This window comes from Puntigrus tetrazona, chromosome 6, assembly GCF_018831695.1.
Source record: "Puntigrus tetrazona isolate hp1 chromosome 6, ASM1883169v1, whole genome shotgun sequence".
In the NCBI taxonomy this organism is placed as follows: Eukaryota; Metazoa; Chordata; class Actinopteri; order Cypriniformes; family Cyprinidae; genus Puntigrus; species Puntigrus tetrazona.
Genome location: NC_056704.1, coordinates 15718032 through 15731030, shown reverse-complemented (window position 1 = coordinate 15731030; position 12999 = coordinate 15718032). Strand labels below are relative to the sequence as shown.

At 36.1% G+C, this 12999-nt stretch overlaps 1 pseudogene; it reads left to right on the top strand.

Moving 5' to 3' along the window:
* The window catches only part of LOC122347278, a 39378-nt pseudogene that overhangs the window by 13051 nt on the left and 13328 nt on the right, over window positions 1-12999 (top strand).

Sequence of the window (12999 nt, the reverse complement as noted above, 5' to 3'; positions counted from 1 at the left end):
TACTTTTAGCAGCAGTCCACAGACATTTCACGTAATAAAAATGTGCCAGGGTTTATGTATTGAACTTATTTTATTATGTTTTAGCACCACTCTGTGGACATTTCTATTTGAAAATGTGGTGAACCTTGCAGTAAGGCACACAAAAATAGCTTTGCACAAAAAGGTACATGTTTTTATGAGACCAGGTTGGGTTTTGTTTGTACATTGATCCAAAACTGGAAATATCTTTTGTCTCACACAGAAGACAAGGGATAAGCAGGGATAGTTTGTATTTCTCTCTCACTAAATATAACATCAGTAATAATTTAATGCACAATTCACTATGGTCATATCAGGTTCAGCACAAGCATGCAATTCAACCTTTTTCTAAAATAACAGATAATTTCAGCAGCAATCAATACAGATATTTTTAAAGGAAACAAACAGAGCACTCTTTGGTCGAGGATCGTACTAAATCATTACTTTTAAAAGCTAGTTCAACCGTACTTTAAAATGTGTATATGTTTGGGCTGATATATTACAAATGCAATAGGTTTCTATGTACACTGATGTCAGGTGTCTAATCTCTTTCCTGCTGACATGCATCCTGCTTACCTCAAAAATGCACACATGCATTCTTTCTTCTCTTTGCAGTTTTGTGCTGGTCTTGTAATGATTTTTTGGCAGAGGATTCATCCTGGTCAGGAAATTCTTGCCTGTAGAATCCCACACTCAGACATAAAAATACAAAAAAAAAATGGACAATGTGGTTAACAAAGAAAAAAAAAACTTAAATAGCACAAAGTTTCCATTTTTACTGATGTTAAAAAAATTATTTACTAATTAAATCTAAACAAATTTAGCTTATTTTACACAGAGAGGAAGGGGGCCAAATGGCTAGTTTGTGTAAAGGACTTAGATACATGCAAGGTACTGATATTTATTTATTTTTCATTAACATTTACCTTTTTTATTATTATTACCGGTTTTACGCTATCTCATTATCATTGTGACTAGATGGACAAAACAGAAAGCATTCATTCCGACTCTGTTCAGTGTTTATATTCAGATGAATCTGATGGAATATCTGACAGGCTCTAAATTGCTCGCATTGGTCTCCATGACAATGCAGCTGCTTAGAGACTTAATTGAAGAGAAGGGGCAGAGTGGAACAAGGACCCCATGTAGAGATTTTCATTGAGTGGAGCTGCTCCAGAAGCACAGGCAAACATGCTCCTCCAAGTAAGAGAATCAACAAGGCAAGGTCACGAATGAATGGCAGTCTTTTAGGATTTTCAAGTTACTTTGAACTTTAGTCTACTATCCTCGTATAGGGCCAAATCTTCCAACCTGGTACAGGACCAAAAAAAGGTTTGTTGAGTTCTTGGGAAAATTTTAGATTTCCTAATTGTGCCTGTTTTATAAAGGCAGAAAAATAATGAAAATGCCTGAAGCACAGTTCCACTTCTTTTGCTAATTAGTATTTGGCATCTCTATGAAATGTCCTCATCATTCTATAAGAAATACCTCCTTGCTCTCTCCTCTTCATTCTTGTACTTTATTATTTTTTTTTCCTTCACTCTCTACATCTCAGCTTTAAGGTGGTATCTGTTTCCATGACAACACCAATAGTCTCAGAGAACTAAGGAGATGATTATTTTTGCATGCTTAAACATAAAGCAGCCTCTGCCCCTTTACAACATATGGTTTTCCAAATAAGCTACCTTTGTGTATGAAACCTGATTTCTCTCTCTCTTTTTGGAACACACATAAATATATTTAAAGAAATGTTTTATGTTTCTCCATAAACCTGCAGATCTGTCGATATCCAAGCCATTGTTTTGTGACTAGAACACTCTTCCTGAGAGGATAAAGTGACAGTGAAGGGGGAAAAACAAAGTCAGACAATGAGAGACTGACATCAAAGCTACTTTTTTGAACACAAAACAATTAACTCTATTTTCAGTATCCTCATATGTTTATTATAGAACAAAGTACATTACCAGGGACCGTCTCAAACATTCCATTTAATTAGAAAATTGCAGGAAATATTATGTTTGGCCTTGCAAAGATTATCCATGGTTTTATACATGCTTTTTTGGAGTTATTGATTATTTGTAACCACGGTTCATGAACGAATGATTCATTGGTTCGTTCATAGAATTTTGTCAATAGTTAAGTGAATTAATCAAAGACAGACAAAACATACTGATAAAAGACATCATAAAAATCACTTGTCGCCACCCACAAGCATAAAAATAAAATATAATTATCCACAAAATCTACAAAATGGCAATAAAACATTACAAATAAAATTTTAAGCAAAATGCAGCTTTGCAGATTTTGCAAAGAGTATGTTCATTTGCGGCTTTAGCTTTTACATTTAATTGTTAAGTTCTTTCACTTTACCTTTATACCCCTCGTTGCACACATTTACCTGTGACTAGGCGCTCTTTTGCCCATCTTCAGTGATTATTTACGTGTGTTGATGCAAATATAACAATCCAAATGATGATACGTTGACTTTAATCTTATTCTGTATTTTAATATAAGTAGTTATTGCCAGTTGGCATTTACTTGCATCATTTCCTGGCATCCACTCAGCTATCTAAACATCTAAATTTATCAAACAAACCATTGAGCAACAAGGCTTAAATTATATATGACCATGCATCTTCTTTTTAAAAGTATTCGCCAATACAGCGCAACGGTGTTTAACGGTGACACGAGAAACAGGGAAGGAAGCTTACAAGCTACCGATAAGACAGAGGCCATTTGGGCACTGGCACGCTCTGAGATTGCCCTACAGATGAAGCATCCACTTCAAATCCATTTGGATCCTGAGTGAACTTCAAAGCCTGAGGGGCCATACTGGAGGATTCAAAGGTTGTCTGAGAGCCAAAAAACGGGGCTTGAATGAACTCTAGCCACCAGCTATTAGACGAGAAGAGACTCCCCACACAAACAGCTGCAGCTGGACAGCATCACACGTGAAAAAGGACAGCCATGAAGTTCAGTAATGTAACATAATGTGTGAGCACCGAGGACCTCTCATTCTTTTTGGGGTCATAAAGAAAAAATCCTTTAACATGCTTTCTGTGAACCCAGCAGCACTCTCTTTTGACTACTGTCATTGCCTTTATACACTCGCATACACATACAGAGCACACACCACTTGAGTATCCCCCTTTCTTTTTCCCACACTCCTCAGCTATCTCTGCTTCTTCACATCCAAAATGCCTGTTACCGTGGTAACCACACACACTGCCATAATATTTCCACCTTTCAATGAGGCATCATAGAGCGATATCCACATCGCAGATATGAATTTGGATGCCAGGAGAATGAGAGTTCAAACAATGGATAAAAACAGCACAATTATCCTCAACTAAAACTCGTGATGCCAGCCCATCAATTAAAACGTTGAAAAGCAAAAACTGCGTGCTGGTAATAAAACCCTTCCTAGCTCATTTTGTCAGCACCATTCGGGATCCATAGATGATCAATTGATTTAATGCTACATTTCTTAAAATCTCTTTTAATGGAGAAACAAATTCAAATGTTTCATTTACGAGAGAACTATTCCTTTCAGGCAAACATGGAGAATTTGGCATGCTAACTAACAGTAATCGATGCAGGCGGTTTAGCAGCATAGATATGGTGAGGACTAAAATTATTATATAATAGTGCACAATAAATCTAAAGAATTTAAATGTGTTCCTATTCAAAATGTTCATGCTACAAAAATGCATATAACTGCATATATCTTTTATTATTTTCAGGTGTTATTTTGAAAAAAAAACACCAAATTAGTTAAAGGAGTTTAAGTGCGGAACAAGGGTTAAGAAGGAAAGATCATTAAAGAAGTTGATATAAGTCACGGAAATACAAACAACATCTTAACAGCTGAGAAGGCAAACAGCGAACCTCTTGCACTCAGATTTGTCACGTTCTCTATCCTTTCTTCCTCATCTTTTATGTCTCCATCTCTATTTTTCATGAGAAAATGTGTCCCCTTCTGTCTTGCCCTCCTACACAGCCAGCTAGTGATGAGTCAATCTCCTGCAGTTGCATTAGTACACATGCTTTTGTATGTTAGAAAAAAGCCATGGCACATATCAGAAAACAAACTGACACCTCAGAGCATAAAGCTGTCTCTGTCTCTTTCAGAGTGAAATAACTGCTCAGTTTGGAGAGTGCAACATTTTCTCTCACCTTCTGAAATCTATTACTAATATGTTACTCTTGTATTTGTATATATGTATGTGTGTGTGTGTATATATATATATATATATATATATATATATATATATATATATATATATATGACTCATTCTCTACTCTACCTCTCCTCTATACTGATGTCAATATACACATGGGTTCCCAGCCAAAGTTACTTTTCCTAAATTAATAAATAAATAGCAAATGGCCAATCTCTATTTTTTTTTATTTTCTTGCACTACGCTGCAGTATTTCTCTGTCTCTCTTTTAATTCACTTTGAATTGAACTTCTAAGAAAAGAGACCTACGACTTTGATTTTTCATCTGCGTGTATATATCAGACGTGTAAGATTTTACGTGTTCATTTAAACATGTCGTTATAAAACACGACAACACGGTTTTTGGAAGCCGTATCTTGTTATCGATCTGAATCTTGTTCGAGGTATATCGGTACATGTTTGACAGCAACCTGCGGCAGACTGCATTTAACGCTCCACAAAAATGTTTGAAATGTTCGGAATGATATAAACCGCGGGCTTTCTTCCAACGCCGGGTGATGTGAGATGATCGATGAAACGTCCCGTCGGCCGCTGTCCAGGGTCCTGAGGCGCTTCTGGAGTAGCTGTACCGCGGCGCAGCTGTCTCTGGATGTGGGTCAAGCATGAGCTGAATAGTGAAATTCTTTAACACACTGATCAGCGTGAGAAGAACAAAGAAGAGCGTACTGACAGTCATGCTCTTTTACTCGTACTCCAGAGCGCGTATTATATCATTACATTTGGAAGGTCGACTTTTTAAAGCTATTTTTTTATCATTTTAGCGGTAGCCTAAATTTTCTAACTTCTTGTACAACGCGAGGTATCTTTGCATAGTTAAACAAAATACACGAATATACTTGCAAATTAAACATAGATTACTGGACCCTTTTTACAATACAATACTTTTTAGTATTTCTACATAATATTGTCACTTTTAAGTATGTTACTTTCGGTTTCGTTGTAATTTGTTGCAATTGTAATGGAAATCTACTAGCGCTTTCCGTTACAGTTTATTATAGGGTGTCCTTACAGTGTGATAATACATTTTAAGTAGCCTGCTGTGCAACAGTAATTAACTATATGCACTAACTTACCATGTGGTTAGGGTTAGGATTTGGCTTAGGGTTGCCTGCATGTAATTATGCATATATATATATATATATATATATATATATATATATATATATATATATATATATATATATATATATATATATATATATATATATATATATATTGATAATACACATATGTAATGCATATATATATATACACACACACACATTGATAAATCATGGTCAAACCACCGCACGATACTATCGAACCTAAAGATAAGCGTTCATCCAAGATCGGCAATGGTTGCTATGGTTACCTCCTCACGCGAACTTCTCGTCTTTTGACTTTCGAAATGCGTGCTTATGTGTGTGTAAAAAAAATGTGTTTCATGATCTACCCACACCTTTGACTTTCCTGACCTCACATTTTCTACATTTTTTAGTAGACCTTTATTTCTGGACTGGACTCACTGCAACCTTAAAACACCAGAGAGTGAGAGAGAGGGGAGAGGGGAGAGAGAGAGAGAGAGAGAGAGAGAGAGAGAGAGAGAGAGAGAGAGAGAGAGAGATGGGGGTGTTTGAAGGGGTTCATCTAAATGCGCAGCGCATATCAGGGATCATTGTGAGTCTGCGCGGATAGCCGCTCAGCAGCGGAGTGTTACAACAATATAGCCAGAGAATAGCGAGTTATATCAGACCACATCCATTACTTCAAACCTGGGCTTTTCAATGTATTTAAGTGCGTGTATTCTTCATTCATCGCCTTAATTAGACGTCTGTTCCCTCGTTCATCTTTGAGAGACAGAGAGAGAGAGAGACACACACACACACTACTTGACCGCAGAAGTTTTTTCGGGGCGTCTTAAGGGAATGTTTGCGCACCAGCGCGCGCCGCAGCACTTACACCGCCTGTGACTGACAGCGCGAGACACTCTGCGTTCTGCATCGTGTCGATACGTCCTTCCCTCGACACCCCTTCTGCCTGCTTGGACAGTAAGATTCACGATTCATTGTATACTCGTTCTCGCAGTGACCGTTTAGTGAATTTGCGTGTCGAAAGGCATTTTATACCCTTTTGCTGCACGTGTAGCCTGTAATGAAATGCAGTGTACAGGACGGATCAATAGCTCTCGTATGAATGAATTGCGGAGCGAATACTTCCATTTCACACGCCAGTTTCTATATTGTGCATTTCGCTGTGGATTTGGTGGTCGAAATGCTATTTAAAGCGTTGGTGGGAAAGTGGCTCGAAGACGGTCTTCGATTAACTGTACGTTTAGTGGTGGCAGCCGGCCGGGAGTTGTGCGGTTTAAAGGAATTATTCATTGCAACATTGAACGTTTATTGGGTATGTGCATTTCTTATTATCAAGCCGAAATCTTTAAAAGCAAAAAAGAAAAAGAAGGTCGAAGTCCAGCATGCAACATCCCCCCGTTTTAAAGACGGATCAGTGTCACAGAGCTGACAGAGATGACATGTTGTTATTAAAACACGTTACTAAGAGAGCCTGCGCGGTATAACATTACTTAATGCATTATTATGTTTTTAATTAACGGTTTGAGCAGATCACAGAAACTGACCACCGTATTATGATGATTTCTCATTCACGTTATTGCTTCATTAATAGCCAGTGACTTACAAGACTTTGATTGTATCCATTGTACATGAATTATAAATGTTGACACCTTATTGCTATAGACACGCCACACCCAAACTAGTGCGATGATTATGCCACAAAATGGCAGCACCAACTTCTAAAGGGATATATATATATATATATATATATATATATATATATATATATATATATATATATATATATATATATATATATATATATATATATATATATATATATATATGCATTCAATTAAATAGCCTATACACAAAATACTACAAATTCAGTGCATTAAATGTTGTATTTAAAGGTTTACAAACTCTATTGCATGTTATTCCTTATTTTAAGATAAAAATAAATTTAATTTGGATTGTGCATTACATCATATTGAATATAGCCTATTTACATATTTGTACATTTGTGAAGTCACCTTTACTCTTAAATCAACTCCCCCTTTTTTTAGTTTACTAGCCCTGATTACATATGCATAAAATGATTACATTATTACTTGTTGATCTCGATTTTGAATGAACTCAGCATTAACAAACCTTTGATTCAATTTGATTGCAGTGAACTGGAGATCAGTCTCTCTCCCTTCCTTCCTCTTTCCTCCTCCTGTTTGTGTTGGAGAGTATAAAATATCCACCCACCGCAGAGCCTCTGTAACTGTTATGTCGGTATTCATTTCTATTCTTGTTGCTCTCTGGTGTCTTTTTAAAACAGACCCCTCAAGTTATTGTGTTTCATGTGTATGTGCAAATGAACTGCTGTACAATTTTACACTCAGTTCAGTTCTATGGGCCTTGCTAGTGCACCATTACGCATTACAGCACATCTTATGGTGTTCAAGTTACAACCACTCACCTCCTAATGATATAGAATTGAAGATAAACAGGGTTATATGTGTTTCCATGTTGAGTTGAGATCCCAGTTTAACATATTTTAAAGAGAGGTGAGACATTAGAATTGCAGGCCTTTCGACATTTCATTGAAGACAACCTAAAGTTTTAATTGATAATGGCATCACTTTTAGACTACACATAAAGCGTGGAGTCTATATTTTCTGCACATAATATGCCTCAGTAAAATGAAATGCTTCGTGCATTTTCATATAAAGAAATGAATATCTATGCAAACAGCAAAGTCAGATAAGTGATACAGCTTAAGAGATAGTTCACCACCAAATGTTTTTTTCCTACAATGGAAGACAATGGTGACCCAAAACAGCCTGGCTATAAATTTTTTTCTAAATATCTTCCTTGCCGTTTGGCAGAACAAAGAAATCCATACAGTTCTGAAACTACTTGAGGGTGATTGAATCACGACAGAATTGTTATTTTCAGTTTTAATAAAACAAATTGTAATAGCTGAATTAAATTGGAAAATTCATAGATCCAGAATGCACATATTTTCATCAACTTTTTAGAACTTGCTTACAAGATTGAGCAGCACATATTTTGTAAAGTATTTTTATGATTTACATACACAAAGAAGCAATGATAAATTGTTGTGATGGTATATATAATAAAAAGACCTTGTGTGTGTGTGTGTGTGTGTATTGTGTGTGTGTGTACACCTTTTCGTTCGTGTTTTATTAATGTTTTCACATTGTATATACAAAGTATGAGACACACAGAGTAGGGGATTCTATCACATGTACACATGAACAAGTTTACATGATATATTATGACATATTAGGTAGTAAACTTTCACATATTTTTCAATATAAAAAGAGGCAATTCCTCATGCATCATTTATTACAGTAATATACACAGTATATTCCACTGTATATACTTAATATTATTTCAATTTAATATTTTGATCTTTAATATATGCAGAAAATATAAGTAAGGAGGTCACAGAATCAACCTTGCAGTAACTCCAGCAGCAAGACACCAGTAGTGATCATCGTCTGCTGATTGCGCGTCTCGTGGCCGTTAGTTTGTATTTTATTCTAATGTGCAAGCAAACAAACTAACAGACCTTGGGCATACATGTACTCGCTGCACGCTCTCCTTTCAGTTCACTCTTCTTTGTGACGGACCAGGTCTGATGGTGGCCCCCGCTATTTTCTGTGTGTTCAGCATTTTTTGACATTGGGCATAAATTGTACATTCACATTTTGCTTGTCTGTTGTCAACCACTGACACCCTGTTTAAATGATCAGTGCTAAGTGTCACATACACTACAGTGCTGCTTTGATAATAAAATCACTCCGTTACCTGAGGGTCTCATGGCACAGTAATTGAAGTCACCCATTGCAATCCCTTGCGATTTGTCCTGAGAGAGAGGATAAAGAGAAGGCGACTCCAAATTCCATAATTCCTGATTTACGCTGGTGTTTTAAAACAGAGAAATGTGTCTATATGCTAATGGTAATCCCCCTCCTTCCTCTTCAAACAACAATTGACAATCTAAATATACTGCTGTACAGACTTTAGTGACTTAGATTCACGATTGGTCAGCCTACGCCGACGTTAACACACTCTAATGAGATTTATGAGGAATATTCAGTGAAGAAATGAGGCCAGAGATCCATCTATGCATGTGCTGACAGATTTCATCCATCTTTAAGGATGAAAATGGATACATCCACTTCTTTCTTTCTTTCTTTCTGTCTCTCTTTCTTCTTTTTCTTTCTTTCTTTCTTTCTTTCTTTCTTTCTTTCTTTCTTTCTTTCTTTCTTTACTTTGCGTAAACCTGTCTGGATATATTGTGAGTGGTGGAGTGACAAATTACTTTAGCTCAAAGGACCACTAGCAAGTGGAGCAGGCAGATCTAATACAGCTATACAGCAATATTGGAACACTGCAACATTGTGGTGTCTTTGCGCTTCGGGTGCGTTTGATAGATATTATTGTGGGAGTGAAAAACCAGGGTTGTCAGCTGGTCAGACTGACATGCCTTATTACCTCCTACCAAAGTCATTTTGGAGTGTGATAATAACCTTGGCTGGATCACTGGCCTCGGGAGGTTGGGAGAGCTGGCTGACTTGTTTTTATTTACACCGGCATCTTGTTTTTTTTTTGTTTGTATTTAAGTTTAAATGCAGAATTTAATGTTTTGAATGAAATGTTTGCCCTAATGGTGAATATGATTCTATACATTCTGCTAAACATTCTTTAAACAACAGAAGATGTGACATAAAGCCCAAATGTACATAACTGATAACTATTTAAACAAAAACTGTTAAAAAACACGATTATTTAAGTAAAATCTAAGTACTTCTAAAAACTGTACAATTAACAGCATCTCACTGTATTACATGAAATGTCTGGTTAGATGTTTTACAGTATTTCTCTGTTATAGCACAGGAACTTACTCTTAACCTATTAACAGTTTTTCTGTAGCAGATTTTACAGTTAAAATTACACATAGTTTTTTTTACAGTGCAGAATTCTTACAAACCCCATTTTGTAAATAGTATATAATGTATATAACCTACAGCGCATACAAAACAAATACAAATATCAAGACTACTAACACATATCGAAAGGTAAAAGTCTTATTACTTCGGCAATAGATAAATCATAAATTTCATCCCAGAGTGAAATTACATTTAGATATTATAGACCTGAAAGCCAGGAAAATGCTTAAGGCATGGTACTAAATCTGTCACATACTGTAGGCTATGAAGTGCCACCTGTCCTGAAGTATGCCCTTCAGCTAGCCAAACTGTCGGTAGCAGTGATTTGACCTCCAAATGCTAATACACTCCATATAATATTTAACCAATTTAGACAAAATATCATGTTATATCATTCAAACATTTTCGTAAAGCAATACCAGCCCGTTAGTCTATCCCTCCCACACAGTATGGCCACCTCCCGTATATTTGTTCTGCCAGTAGAATTAATTGTGCCTAATCGTAAAGGCATGTCCTTTTGTGGAGAGAGTTTGCTGTAGTAAATGTGCCTGCTACTGGGAAAGTGGAGAGGAAAGTGTTTGGGCATGCAGCCTCTCTGTGCGCCTCTGATAGCTTTATAGCACACTCTGGAATGTTGTTACTCACACACATGTGCAAATATCAGCCACTGAGTCCCCATAGTCACACATCAAAAGCAGCGAAACACACATGCACTGCACAGACATACGTTTTCAAATATACACACTACTAGAAACGACACTTACGTGTCCCACGTGTTTTTGGATGTTTTGGAAACCAACCTGCTCTCATAAAAACATGTATTTTTCATTTTTATTTGCCTTGTGCGTTTAGCCTCATTTTCAAATAGAGGAGCTAAAAGGCTTACAACCGGTCGTGAACCCTGGCATAATTTTAATACGTTGATATAGTGTATTTTGTTGGATCATTGCCTTTGCTAAAAGTTAATGCTCTATAATGTTGTAAATATGCCTACACCAAATCAAACCCTAAACCTACCAAATAGTGTTAACACATGCACAAACAATGCTACCTTCTATAAAAAAAAAACATAGATCTGACTGGATATGTGTGGTACTAATATTCAGAGCATTAGTTTTCAGCATATTAATATTTTGAAGCCATAACATAAGTATTATTCAAGTAATTGTCACGAAAAGCTTACGGCTTTATTAATGGAAACTACGAAATTTGTGTGAAAAAGGAATAAATGGCGTCTTTTTACTGCCTCTAGTGTTCATTTGGAAACTGCAGTGTTATTTATTTTGGCATGTATTTAGCGTCGCTAAAAGTGCAAAGGCCGTTTATGCCATTAAACCCAAGATTTCCCTTGCTCGCTTCTCTTATTTATTACAGGTTGGTCTGTTTTTAGCAATGTACTTGTAAATGTCGCTTTTTTTGATGCATGCGTGCATGTGTGTTACTATAAACATCCTTGTCTAGTATGTCTCAGTGTGATCTTGAGGCATCGCGCTGGGGACTTCTCAATGAGTCGGCGCAAGTATACCACTAATTACATGAGGGCAGGTTTTAGAGGCAGCCATTCCACTGGATTCCCTCCCTATCTCCCTCAGCCACTCCCATCCAGCCACGTATCCATCCATCCATCACACTTATCACTCTCTTTATCTACCTCTTTCATTCTCCCATCTGGGTTTACCAAGTCTCCCCTACAGCTCCTTCCTTCCCCTACCTTCATGAGATCGGTGCTTGTGATGAAGAGGTGTGAATCAATAATTATCCCTAAGCAATAATGTGAAGGTTACGTCATAAAGGCTGTGCTCTGTAATCTGAGTCTTTTTTGAGATGAAATAGCTGTGTAATAAGAGGCAGTATATCTCCACTTCTACCGCCTTAACATGTTTGTGGTCAGTGCAGTTGGTAGTTGTTGTGTTGAGATATCATGTATCTATAGTACAGACCAATCAATGCTATAAAACAGCTTCTTTTATTTGGTAGTATTCAAATAAGTGATTATATATATATATATATATATATATATATATATATGTACATATATATATACATATATATATATATAATATATGTGCAAATCGTGCAATTGATTAAAAAATAAGCATGAAGGTTTACTCTTAACCCATAAACCCACAGATCTATGGGGCATCCGTAGATCATATGAAAAATATGTGAGTAATGTTATTACAAATTCATATTCATTTTATTTGGACACCCAGGAATTTAACAAGATAAGGATGTCATGCTCTGGCAGACCTTTTTCAACTTCAATAATTTTAAATAATAAGAAATCAATGGAATGAAATTTGATACTTTTTACTGTTTTGCTGTATATTTCTTTTACCATTGTCTTAGATACTATAATAATATTCAGCAAAAGGTACACATATACATTTGCATTAACTGTACAAACATATCATGACTCTAAATATCTACACATTACATCATAATATTTTAAGTATAATTTAAAAATAATATGATATTTTTTGCCTTTTTTACCTCTCAAAAACATTACATACAGCACGTTTAAACATTTTCTTGACTGACCTTTTTGTCTCCGCTGCAATTTGGCAATTAAAATAAAAAGTAACTCTTATATGCAATATATTTGATAGAAACATGACTGTTCGAAATTGTATGCAATTATTGTGCTAGATCTTTATACAACTATTTTTCATCTCACTTGCATCTAAAACTTTTTTTATTTTCCAGATCCGTTGGTGATTT